Below are 13319 nucleotides of genomic sequence, written 5' to 3' on the forward strand. Positions count from 1 at the left end.
AATCACAAATAAAATTGTCCAAGGTTAGATTCAGATGTAGTCGAGTTTTCCTGGTTTCTTTCTTTTGATGACCTGTCCAGTTTCATTGCCACCGCTATAACAAATTTGAATTTCATCATTAAACAATATTGTACTATTTTGCATTCGTTTTCTCATATAACATAACTTGTATACAAAAATGTTCGTGAAAACAGGTCTTGGAAATCTATGTTTGTGGTCTTTGAAAGTTTGGGAAAAGTCTTTGAATTTATCATTCAGAATTCTGTATGAACCCTGGGATCCAATAAAGTGAATAATTACCATTTAATGTTATGCATAATCAAATTCTAACAAATGACATCCAATGCTGAAATTATTCTGCGGTCTACATGATCTGTATGAAACAGATCTTGGGTCAAGTACTTTAAATGAAATCCATTAAATTTTTTTTTTTTTACAAATTATGATACTGACCTTTTGACATACTATTTATTTAAATTATACTTTTGGAATGTAATCAATTTATCAATACTTTTGACTATTTCTCAAAACCACCCCACAACAAATCTCAGATATATTTCAATATTTATATTATGCTGCATTTGAAAAATAATAACTATGTGGCGATACCTGGAAGTGTTTTAAATTTTAATGAAAATACAACATATTTCCAATTCCACTTATATCCTTTTCATTTTTTTCATATTAGATGTAAAAGTAAGGATAGACTTTTTTCATGCCATGACTTTTTATTTGATGTAAAATTGATGTATTTCAGCATGAACATTTTGAAAAGAAGATTATTTCTGAGCAGTTCAGAAATTTTATATCAAGAAAATAACTGTCTGACAATTTATCTGAAAAATAATCCAAAAAAATCTCAAGATCTTTATTATTTGACAATTAATTTTGATTTTAAAAATTCAAACTATGTAAGAAATTAGGACCAGGAATACATCCTTGTCTAAATTTTACAGAATAGCATTTGTTTAATTCCACCATGATTTAAAGGAAAATTTTGGAATCTGTATTTGGATTATTTTTAATCTCATGTCTCGCAGCAGGAACAACAGTGACAACAATTATAATAATAATTCTGCTACTACTACTATTATTATTATTATTATTATTATTATTATTATCAAGCATTGATTATATGACTTCAAACTTTCCATTAATTACTATAAGTAAATATTTGATGCTATTAATAGTTCTAATGGTCATAGACCAGAGGAACCTATGGGATGGCCTGTTGTCCATAATTAAACATCTGTCACTCCATCCTCTGTTAGCACAAGTTTCTTATTGCCACTTACCCTAAACTACTTGGAGGATTGCAGTAAAACATCTCACACATTCATCCCATGGTCTTATTTGTCATAAATGAATATAGTTCCACTTAGATATCCAGTTTGTCCACCACAGCACCCATTTTGAAAATCTTGTTGTTTCCCCTCCTGAATGGACGGTTGTATCAACAAAGGATTTTACTAAAAGACTTACAATGATGTCTGCTTGGTTCTAAATAAAAATGATGCTGGTCTGACACCAAATATTGACACCATGGTAGCCATCTTGAAAATCTTGTGATCACCACTCTTCCTAAATAAAAATTTATATTGACATGTTATTTCACTAGAACTCTTCTTATGATGTCTGGGTTGTCCAAAAATTAAAATGGTTCCACTCTGATGCCCAATATGGCCACTACAGCAACTATCTTGAATATGTTACTATTCCTGAATCAGCATGAGGTTCTCTTTAAAAGACTTTTTAAAATGCTGATTTGGTTCTGAATGATCCGATTACCAATATGGCCACCACAGCAGTCTTCTTGAAATCCCTGTTATTGCTACTGTTTGTTTAGTGGAATGTCTTATTCTCATTGGTTTTCACCAGACGACTTATTGTAATGTCGAGTTGGACCTGAATGAAAGTTCTCCTGTCTGGACATCAAATATGTCCACTACATTTGGCCATTTTAAAAATATTATTACTACTCCACTTGAATGAATGGTCAAATCAACATGGGATTTTCACTAAAAGACTTCCTATGTTGGGCCTAAATGAAAATGGTGCCAAGCTTAAATACGATATGGCAGCCACAGCAGCCATCTTGAAAATTTTGATATTGCTACACCTCCTGAATGGACAGTCATATCAACATGGGGGTTTCACTGGAAGACTTCTGATGGTATCTGCTTGGTCTTAAAATCCTATATGGCCGCCATAGTAGCCATCCTGAAAATCTTCTTGCTACTTTTCCAAGATGGAACGTCATAGCAGTGTTGGGGTTTCACCAAAAGACTTCTTATACATGATACTAAATGAAAATGGTGCTGAATAACATTCAGTATGGCCACTCTGACTGGCAACTTGAATATCTTGTTATTGCTACTCCTAAATGGGAAACCATATTGACATTGGGGTTTTCACCAAAAGTCTTCTAACAGTATACAGTTTGTCCTTAATAAAAATGAACTGATCTTACATAAATATGGCTGTCACAGTGGCTAATTTGAAAAAGAAATCTTGTAGTTCAGGAATATCAGAGATGGTATCAACACTCGGCAGTTAAAAAGAAAGAAAAAATGTTTTTCTCGTGAATTCCTGGAAATTCTTTTCAGACAGTAGTGTTGGCCCTTTCATGCCTTACCTTTGGTGAGTATCAATGATGAAAAGAAGAATCACAAAAAATGACAGTTAAAATGCATATAAGGAAAGAAAGAAAGAACTCTTTGTACATAAATTATATACAATTCACACCAAAAAAAATGGTATTTTCTGGCATTTTACATCATATCGAGATAACAGCTTGATACATCTGGATCTTATTTCACTATTGCATCAATGGAAGACATGGCTCAAATGAGCACAACAAAATTTATTTGGGCACAATTTAACGAGTTGCTTAAATGCGCTTGTATTTTTTTAAATAAATATTGCTAAAACAGCATTAAACTCTACTATGGGCAATAAACCGTTACAGCTAAAATTAACATTTAATTAGAAGTAGATAGTATTTTTCTACTATCCTAATCTAGAAAGGAAAAAAACATACTCTTGCTGTTAAAAAAATTTACTCTTGCTGTTACAAATCATAATCTGGCTGTCATAACATGTACTATTGATGTTAGAAATGTACTCTTGGTGTAATAAAATATACTCTTGCTGTTACAAAACATACAAAGGGGGCCCACATGGCCAAGTGGTCTAAAGTGCTCTCTGTTACGGATCACTGCCATCTCACCTCTGTCTACATGGGTTGGAGTCTAGGATTCAGCCAATGTGGGTATGTGAGAAAGCTTGCCGGTAGCTTCTTGTAGGTCGGTGGTTCTTCCCGGGGTTTTCCTGGGTTCTTCCTCCATCATTAATACTGGCCGCCATACATAGCCTATCGTGTGCTGAAAAATGGCGTTAAACCCCACAACAACAACAACAAAACATACTAGTCCTGTTACAAAAACGTACTCTTGCTGTTACAAACATACTCTTGCTGTTATAACATGTACTTTTGCTGTTTCAAAAATGTACTGTTGCTGTAAAGGAGCAAGAGCAATGGTGAGAAGCAGTGTGTGATGTGATGTGATGTGATGTATTTAAAATCTGAGTTGGTGTTCAGCAAAGATCTTACCGGAGGCAACTACTGTTTATAATTGTAATGGATGCTGTCAGTGAAATTGCCAGGCAAGAGGTACCGTGGGACATAATGTACGCTGATGATCTGATTGTTGCACAAGACTCAGCAACAAATTTTCAGACAAGGTGGCAAAGTGCCTCAGAAAGTAAAGGACTTAAAATCAATGCTAGCAAGAGAACCCACTGTATGAGGTACCTTTGGTAATCACTAACAGCAAAGAAAATGTATTGAAGCAAGTGGAGACCTTAAAGTATCTGGGACTAGTGTTAAAAGCTAAGGGAAGGATGTCAAGCAGAGGATCAAGGCAGCCTGGCAAAAGTGGAAAGACTTATCAGGTGTTGTCTGATCAAAAGATGCCAGTCCAAGTTAAAGACAAATTATACAAAATGATAAGACCAGTGCTGATACATGGAGCAGAAGCATGGTCACTAAGGAGGAAAAAGAAGAGCTACAGAACAGAAATGGGAATGCTACATTTGATACTTGGGATCTCACTTAAAGAGAGGAAAAGAAATGAAGACATCCACCAATTAACTTGGAGTAGCTTATATCACAGACAGGGTTCAGGAAGCCAAACTACGGTGGTATGGGAATGTGAAACAGAGGGAAGAAAGCAGCTGCATCAGAAGAATCATGATGACAGAAGTGCATGGACAACAGAGCTGAGGACGGCAGAAGGAAAGCTGGATGGATGTGGTACAGTAGGATCAGAAGAAACTCACTGCAAAAGGTACTGGTGACAGCTGGAGAAGGAGAACCCATGTGGCTGATCCCTTTTTAAGGAAGGATTAAGAGCCAGAAGGAGAAAGAGAGGAAGAGACATATAGCCTTGAGAAAAATGACTGGTAATAGTAGAAGCGGGTCGTGAACCAGTATTTCATGGTGATGAGTCGTATGCATATACTTCATGGGTTTGATAATACATCCACTTCTGCCAGAAGTATCCCCACCACTACATGCAATAGTAGTACCTTATTTTTCTCTCTGCTTATCCCTTTCCTCTCAGGAATTGTATTTCTCTTTCTTTTTCTCTCTGAATTTTTATTTTTCTCTCTATTCTCTTTCTGCATTTGTATTTGCCTCTCCTTTTCCTCTTTCTAAATTTGAAATGCCATCATATCTTTGTGAAGCTATTTTTTTAAAAACTAATTTCTTTGATTTCCTATCAAAACTAGAAAGAAACTTACTAGTCAGTGCCAGAGCTCTATCATCCAACATTTTCTTTCCTAACAAATACTGAACCAGAAAGATCACGACATCTAGTAATCTGAAGCAACTCATCCTTTTTCATAGACTCTAACCCCTTCTGGGTAGGATTTGAAACAAAGATCTCTACATTCGATGACATTGTGAATGCTTGTTGGTTTCACAAAAATTTCTCTAATGTATGAAATTAAAATCTTTACCAAGGACACTGAAAACTCCGAAACAAAGTCAGTTACATTTTAAAAACCATATGTAATATCTATGAAATGTTTTAAAGAAATTAAGATCCTGGATGAACCCCCAATTTCTGTCAGGACTCTGTGGTCTTTAACTAGTAAAATAAAATAACCAAAACCATAAAACAAATCATTTTTCCCATTATTATATAGTAAACATTGAAAAGGCACTACAATATTATGAACTAAATCCAAATTAATCCTAAATATTTTATCACAAATCCAAAATTATAGAATGTTCCAAATGAATTCCAACAGTTTTGGTTGTCTTGATGTATCGCAATGATATAATCCAAAATGTGTTTGAATGAGTCTTCAATAATCCCAAAGTAGTGTTTTAATCCAAAATGTCAATGAGAACCTTGTAATTCCAGTGAATAGTTTAAATAAAGTATTCATATCAAATCATAACTGAACACAACCATAAACTCTGATCATAGATTCCCAAGGACTGATATTAAAACAGAATTAATAATTCCTTGCCAAATCCTTTTATATACATACTTCACTTCAACTAAAACATAATAGAATTTCCCAGGGAAAATCCATGAACTAATATCCAAGTAAACATCTTTTAAAAAACAACAAAAGTCTGGTTGTAACAAACTCTACCCTTAATCATGGACAAAAGTCACACAATATAGCTCTACATGACAAATAAATTAAATGCTTTTAACAATAAAATGGATGCATCTGTCTTTGCCAACATTTTTACTCTAAAGTGGAGTTAAATGAAAGAATCGTGTCTTCGTTGACAAACCAATCTCTGTTATCTTTTTACAGCATCAGATGAGTCTTTAAAGTGCACCATTTTACATAAACACCATATAGTGCTTTTTGTAATGTCTAGTAGAAAATAGAAGATTGAAGGGCAGAAGTCAATCTCTCGAAATAGAGATTTTCTATTTTTCATTTTTCAAATGGAGAGAGAAAGTGTATGTTATCATTTTATGTGGATTGAATTGTTTAGCAAATTGCATGGATTAAACTGCATGTTCAGCAGTTCATAACTCCAAACTTACAATAAAATGCATTGAAGCACTGGAGAGAAAAGATTCTTTATCTAATAAAACCACTTTGCTTACAATTAATGGGCTATGTGCTTCATTCAATAAGTGGACTTCACAATATGGCAGTTGTTATATTTTTTCTTCATCTTTTGTATCCATCTTTTGCACACAGTTTGAGTGCTTTAATAGCAGTGTGGAAAAGGGGGTTATTTTAAGGCTATGGAAAAGGGGTTTGTTATAGGGCTGTGGAAATGGGGGTTACTGTAGGGCACACGTATGGATATGAGAATACATGCAAACGATTGGGTGAGTAATGTTGTTTTTGAACAGACAGGCACGCCAATAGGCAGTAAAGATGCACAGACAGAAAAAGAAGAACATGAAAAAACCGTTGAATTTTGACGAAAATGTGCTCATATGGAGTGCAGCTAAGATGTATGCAGTGAAAAGTCAATTCACTGGCCTATTTACTATTTCATGTTATGCCAATCATATTATTTATGTAGGATGTTTGTAGATTTACTCAGTTTAATTTGTGTTGTACATACATACATACATACATATACATGTACACACGCAAGCACACACAGAGATATATATATATATATATGATTCGGGGGGGGGGGCGAGTGGTCTAAATTGCTCACCATTACAGATCACCTGTCTGCATGGGTTTTGAGTCTCGGGCTTGGCCAGTGTTGGTACGTGAAAAAGCTTGCCAGTAGCTTCTCGTGGGTTGGTGGTTCTTTCCGGGGTTCTCCCTGGTTCTTCCTCCACCATTTATACTGGCCGCCATGTATAGCCTATCTTGTGCTGAAAAATGACAGTAAACCCTATAACAACTACAACAGCAATGATTCTATGGTCACAAGCTTAAGTAACAGAAAAGAAATAAAACCAACAAGTTTTGTAAAACTCAACAAACAATTTAATTATTAAAGTGATAAATGAAAAATGTAAGAGGAACTTGCAGTATAATGAAGTGAATCCAAATGTTTCCTTTCAAAAGACTCTGAAAGTTCTAAACAAATGAAAAGTCCCATATAATTTCAATACCGGAAATGTACTGGTCCTCCAAGAACTGTGAAGTTGTTAAGATGACGTTGTCCAGAACTCTTTTGAATAATTTATAAAAGTTCCAGAATAATATTATTGGCCAAATAATAAGCAGTTTCTATTACCACTGGACAATCAAATGTTTTTCCTCTTGGAAAATATCTAGGTACAACATAAAATGCATCTGCAGACTTGTATCAGGAGCACAAAAAGTGTGAATGACTCCAGGAATTAGAATGAGACTGAATGCTTAACATTCTCCTTATATTCACAGTAAATTGTGACTGTATTTCCAAATGGGCCACATATCACAACACACACTATTGATTTTTGATGTACTAAGTCATGACATTAAATTCACATGACCTCATGCAACCAATGGGGGAAGCGACAGAATTCTTCTTGAAACTTCCATATCCCATCATTCATTGAGAAACTATGCCATAGGCGACATTTAAGTCTTATTATTACAATTATTGTTACTAATTGTCAACATGTAAACAACTATTTATAGATCCTACGTGATTTGGTGTTTTCAACAGAGCCAAACTATGCACACAAGTTATTAAAAAAATATTCTATACAGTTTATGATCATGAATAAAAATTAAATAAAATCATATACCAGAAGCTACAGAAAATATAAATAATACATCCCCTCATAAAGAAAAGAGATTTTCTGCAATAAAGTTTTCTTTTTCCATATTAATCAAATACACACAACAAAATTTTGCAAGGCAGAGGTATAATGAATTTACCAAAATCCATGCAAAACAAAGGAATATGAAACTCTTATACACGTGAAAGTGCATCTGCGATTACATTTTCGTTTCCCTTGATGTGCCAAATATCAATGTTGTATTCTTGCAACCTCAAATTCTCTCTCAACAACCTCTGGTTTTTATTTTTCATTTTGCCGATGAAGGTAAAGGCGTTGTGATCACTTAATACAATAACTGGAGAAGGAGCAGAAATAATATACACTTCAAAGTGTTGAAAAGCCAAAATTAGAGCAAAACACTCCATAATATAATAATTTTTTCTGGTGATTATTTAACTTTTTTGAGAATTAGCACACACGATGATCTGCACCATTTTGATCTTCCTGAATTAATGCACCACCAACCCCTAAATTACTCATATCAACAGATACTTTAAATGGTTGATTGAAATCTGGAGCTGAAAGAACTGGTGCACTCTTTTAGTATAGCCTTTAATTTATCGAATTCCTCCTGACCTTTGTCAGACCAATCAAACTTGGTCTTCTTACTTAATAAATTGGTCAGGGGCTCAGCAATTATGGAAAAAGTTGATCAAAATTTACGATAATATCCAGCCATACCCAAAAATTGCATCCGTTGCTTTTTACTGATAGGCACAGGGAATTCAGAGATAGCTTTCACCTTAGATTCTACTGGCTTAACTTGTCCATGTGCCACGATATGCCCTAAAAATTTGGCACAAGCAAAATTCAGTTTTATTTAGATTAACTGTCGAATTTGCCTCACTCAAGCGAACAAAGAATTTCCAGATAGTTTCCAGGGGATCCTTCCAATACTCGCTGTAAATAATGGCATCGTCAATGTATGCATCACAGCCATCTTTACCAGATGTTCATTAAACGCTGCAATGTAGACGGAGAATTCTTCATAACGAAGGGCATCACTTTGCATTGATAGAGTCCATCTGGAGTTGAAAAAGCCGAAATTTATTTTCTCTATTCTCTATCCGTAAGTGGAATCTGCCAGAATCCTTTGAACAGGTCAAACTTGGTGACATATTTTTCATTTCCAATCCTGTTAATACAGTCGTCAATTCTTGGCATTGGAAATGAGCCTGTTTTAGTGACACTGTTCACTTTTCTGTACTCTGTGCACATACGGAAAGAGTTATTTTGTTTCAGCGCAAGAATACACGGCGAACTTCAGTTACTTTTGCTTGGTTCAATAGTCATTCTCCAACAAATATTAAATTTCCTTCTTCAAACATTATTATTTAAGAGGATTCATCATGTAAGGATGTTGTTTTACAGATTTTAAATCTACAATTTCGACATCGTGGTAGATTTGTTTGTTCGAGTTGGAACATCTGGGAACAAGTGCTCATATTCATATATTATCTGCTTTAACTCATTCCTTTCTTGTGGACGTAGATGTGAAAGTTTATTGTCCAGCTTTTTAATATTTCAGAATTTTGAAGACTGGTTGAACCAAAGTCATTAATTTCCGGTTGTACGTCATAATTTAAATCGTCAATGTGTGAGACAGGAACAACTTAGTTTATCGAATAATTTCCAAAGCTATCTCAATCAACCTACTCTTGGAACATATATGACTGGTGACAGAGTTAGTTATATTTCCGCCTCCCAGGAGTGTCGATAAAATTTAAACCACTTTCCTTTTAACGTTATAATGTTATGTGTTTAGACTCTAATAAACAGTAACAAAAGAATGAGCGAAAACAACATGCTTTAAAAATTTAACAAATAATTAATTTTCCTGTAAAAACTGTAAAAATGAAAAATAAGAACTTACGGTTCTTAAGAGTCAAATGTAAAAATAATCCAAGAATCATCCACTAATTAAATTTTAGAAGTCTTTGTAATCAAATGTTCTAATGCATTCAAGTTCGAGTCCCAGCGAAAAATCCTACGTGGAAGGCGATGAAGTATATTGTAATCAGTATAGAGCTGATGTGTGCAGTCCGTTTTAAATCCACAAACAATAATATTCCGGTGTTTGAATTTCCGAATAAAATTTAAATAAATGCCTCTGTATAAGAACTCTGTATGAGACTCAAATATTTCCAGGAAAAAGAATTAATCTTTTAGAATCCAAACAATTTGAAGAAAAATTATAGTGTAATTCCCAAACTGGTCACAAACACACTTTCCAGTGCAAAGAAAAAGCACCAACTGACGAATATCTCTATAAACAAAGATTATGCAGTAACTTGAAACGCAAAACAGATTCCCGGATGAGGGTCAACTCTCCAGATTTTTCGAGAAGTATTTACGTCTAAAAGCGCATAGTCCCAGTATGACCTTGAAGAAAAAACAACAATCATTCTACTCTAAGAATAAAATAAAAATAAAACGTTGTTTACTTGTCTCAGTGATTTCTGAATTAAGGTCGGGAACTATGTCAGCTTTAGGTGTTTAAAACGGAAGAATCAAGGTCAAACTATTTTCTGAAAAATATCGAGTTCCTAGTAATCAAAACAAACAAATAAATTAAATCAAATATACGTACCAGTAAGAACCATCATATTGAACTTTGAAGAGGATTTTGAAACATGGGCTAGGAGTCAATTTATCAAACAAAAACAAGATCTACAACATTTAGAAACATCACTTTTAATATGCGGCAAATAAAAATCATGTAAGACCTAGTGGTAAGTCTTAATGACTTCTGAATTACCGGTCAAATGAGTTTCACGAGCTGTACTTGGAATTTCCTGTCTATAAGACTTCGATGCCACTACGGTGTCAACTTCGATACTAGCCCTCTGAAACAAACAGGAGGTCTCGGTTTCTTTTTCTTTTTCGACGACAAAATGATTGTCGTTTGTCACCCTGATTAGACATAAGAGATTAAAAGAGGATCACAGTGATCAATATCTTTTAATTGATCAGTAACAGAAGCAAAAGTGACCCCTCATCAAAAGCCTGACCATTACATGTGTCAGCCAAAGGAATAATTTCCTGATCAACTTTATTCTCAAGAGCCATAGCTCTAGTAACTGCACAAGCCGGGTATAAATCAGAGATTTCATTTTCCATAGGATCGACCTTTTTATCCAAACAAGATTTGTCAGTTACAAGTGGATTAACCACAACCTTATCTCCAGCTAAGTCATTGCCAAGCAATAGATGAACACCCTCAATGGGTAAAGAATTTCCAGCGCCAACAGTCCATGGCCCTGAAACTAAGTCTGATGTTAAATTAACATTATGAAGAGGAATTTGAAGAAAAAAACGCACTCTACTCCCTGAACAAGAAAAATTTCAGAAGAAGAAGACTTCTAAGACAAATGCAAAGTACCTGATAATAAAAGGCTGAGAAGCTCCTGTGTCTCTAAATATTTTAATAGGGATAGGATTGGCAGAATCGCCCATAAGTGATATAGAACCCTTCGACATCAATGGTTCATAATTCTTCATAATAGAATCAGACTGAAATTGGGATTTATTTGACCCCACAGTTGTGTTGTTTCCAATACAAGATCTTGACCTTGACCTATGAAAAACAAGCGAATCTGGAACTGCTGTCTTTATTGTGTTGCTTATCCTTTTAACTTAAAGCAGTCAGAAATAGAGTGCCCCATTTTCTTGCAATAACCGCACGTATGAAGAGATGAGGTTTTCTGATCAGTCTTACACGAATTTTTTCTTCTTCTGATTAGTTGTAACAGATTGAAATTTGTAAGTATTCGATTGAGACTGATTTGGTCTCCCATTAACCGTTTGCTGAGAGGAAGACTTATTGACTAATGAAACTTTGTGAGTCAAGGAATACTCGTCAGCTGCACGAGCAACGTTTTCTAAAGTATCTTCCTCATGTTCATCGAGGTAAATTTTGACGTCATTATGGACGCAGCTCTTGAACTCTTAGATTAATATGAGTTGTCTAAGTTTGTCATAATTTTTCTCAATCGTTTTAGATGTACACCACCGCTCAAATAATTGTTCTTTTTCCCGAGCAAACTCGACATCGGTTTGGCGATTTTCATTTTTACAATTCCGAAACCTCTGTTGGTATGCCTCAGGTACCAACTCATTAGCCTTCAGAATACATTTCTTGAGTAGATCAAAATCAGCACTTGCTTATGCTTATAGTGAAGTATATACATCACTAGCTTTGCAATTAAGTATGCTTTGTGATAGCAAAAACCAGTGCTGTCTTGGCCATTTTGAATTATCTGCTATTTTCTCAAAAAGAGAAAAATAATGGTTTACATGCTTTTCATTAAAAGGAGGTACCGATCTAATATTTTTTTTGTAACATAAAATGTTGAACTTTCATGAGCGGAGTGCATTTTACTTGCCATTTCTATTTCTTTTAATTTTACTTGCATTTCCATCTCTCCCTCTTCTTTTTGATATTGAAATTTCATTTGCATTTCTCTTTCTTCTTTGTGAATCTGCATTTACCGTTCTCTTTCTTTTTCTTGAATTTTCATTTTCAATCCCATTTCTTTTTCTTCTTTTTGAATTTGTTTCTCTCTTTCCCCCTTCTGTAATTGAAGCTCAAGTTTCTTAACCTCATTTCATTCTTGTATGTTAATTGCAATTCCATAACTTGCAAATTATAGCAATATTCGGACTTACCAACCAAACTCAAAGCAATTTCATAAAAAATATTCTTTTGTACCAAATATTGAACCAATATGTATTTTATTTCTTGTTTTAATAAAGATGGTTTGCCTCTGGAAGATCATATTGTCTGGCAAGTTGAAGCAATCCGTCCTTTCTCTAGCCGTTCTTAGCTAGGATTTAAAATAAAGTTCTCCACCTTAGCTGGCATTGTGAAAGCTTGTTGGTTTCACTAAAAAAAAAAGGTTTAGGGACTAAAAGAATTCCGAAATAAAATGATTTTAAATTTCAAAACAATTTAAATTTCTTTGAAAATCTTATCCCGGACGAGATCAGATTTTCTGTTACGACTCCATGGTCACAAACTTAAGTAACAGAAAAGAAGCAAAACAATGAACTTTTGTAAAACTTAACAAACAATTTAATGATTAAAGTGATAAAATGAAAAATGTGAGAGGAACTTACAGTATTCAAATTTGTCCTTAGATAGCGACACGACCAAAGGAAGAAAAGGGTGCAAAGCGCAGACAGAACAGATCTCCAAAGAGCAAAACATCCAAAACAAAGGAAATGATTTTCAAGCACGAAACAAAGGAACAGTCTAAACTGGCAGCCTCGATTGTGACAGAGACCGAGACAGATACTAACACGGATGATGACATGGAAACTCACAGGACACAAGCAACAACACAAAGACGGAAGAAAAAGCGGGCAAAAACAAATGACAACAACTACGATGACGAGCCCTAGGACCAAAGACACTCCTAAAACACGAAAAGAACAACGAAGTTTTCGGCTGTTCAAGTTTTTATGCCAAATCAAGAACTTCTTGACTCCTGGGGAGTATGGAGGTACTATCCCGATATAAATTGTCATAGG

The sequence above is a fragment of the Sinohyriopsis cumingii genome, chromosome 1, assembly GCF_028554795.1.
Source record: "Sinohyriopsis cumingii isolate HCF-2022 chromosome 1, ASM2855479v2, whole genome shotgun sequence".
NCBI lineage: Eukaryota > Metazoa > Mollusca > Bivalvia > Unionida > Unionidae > Sinohyriopsis > Sinohyriopsis cumingii.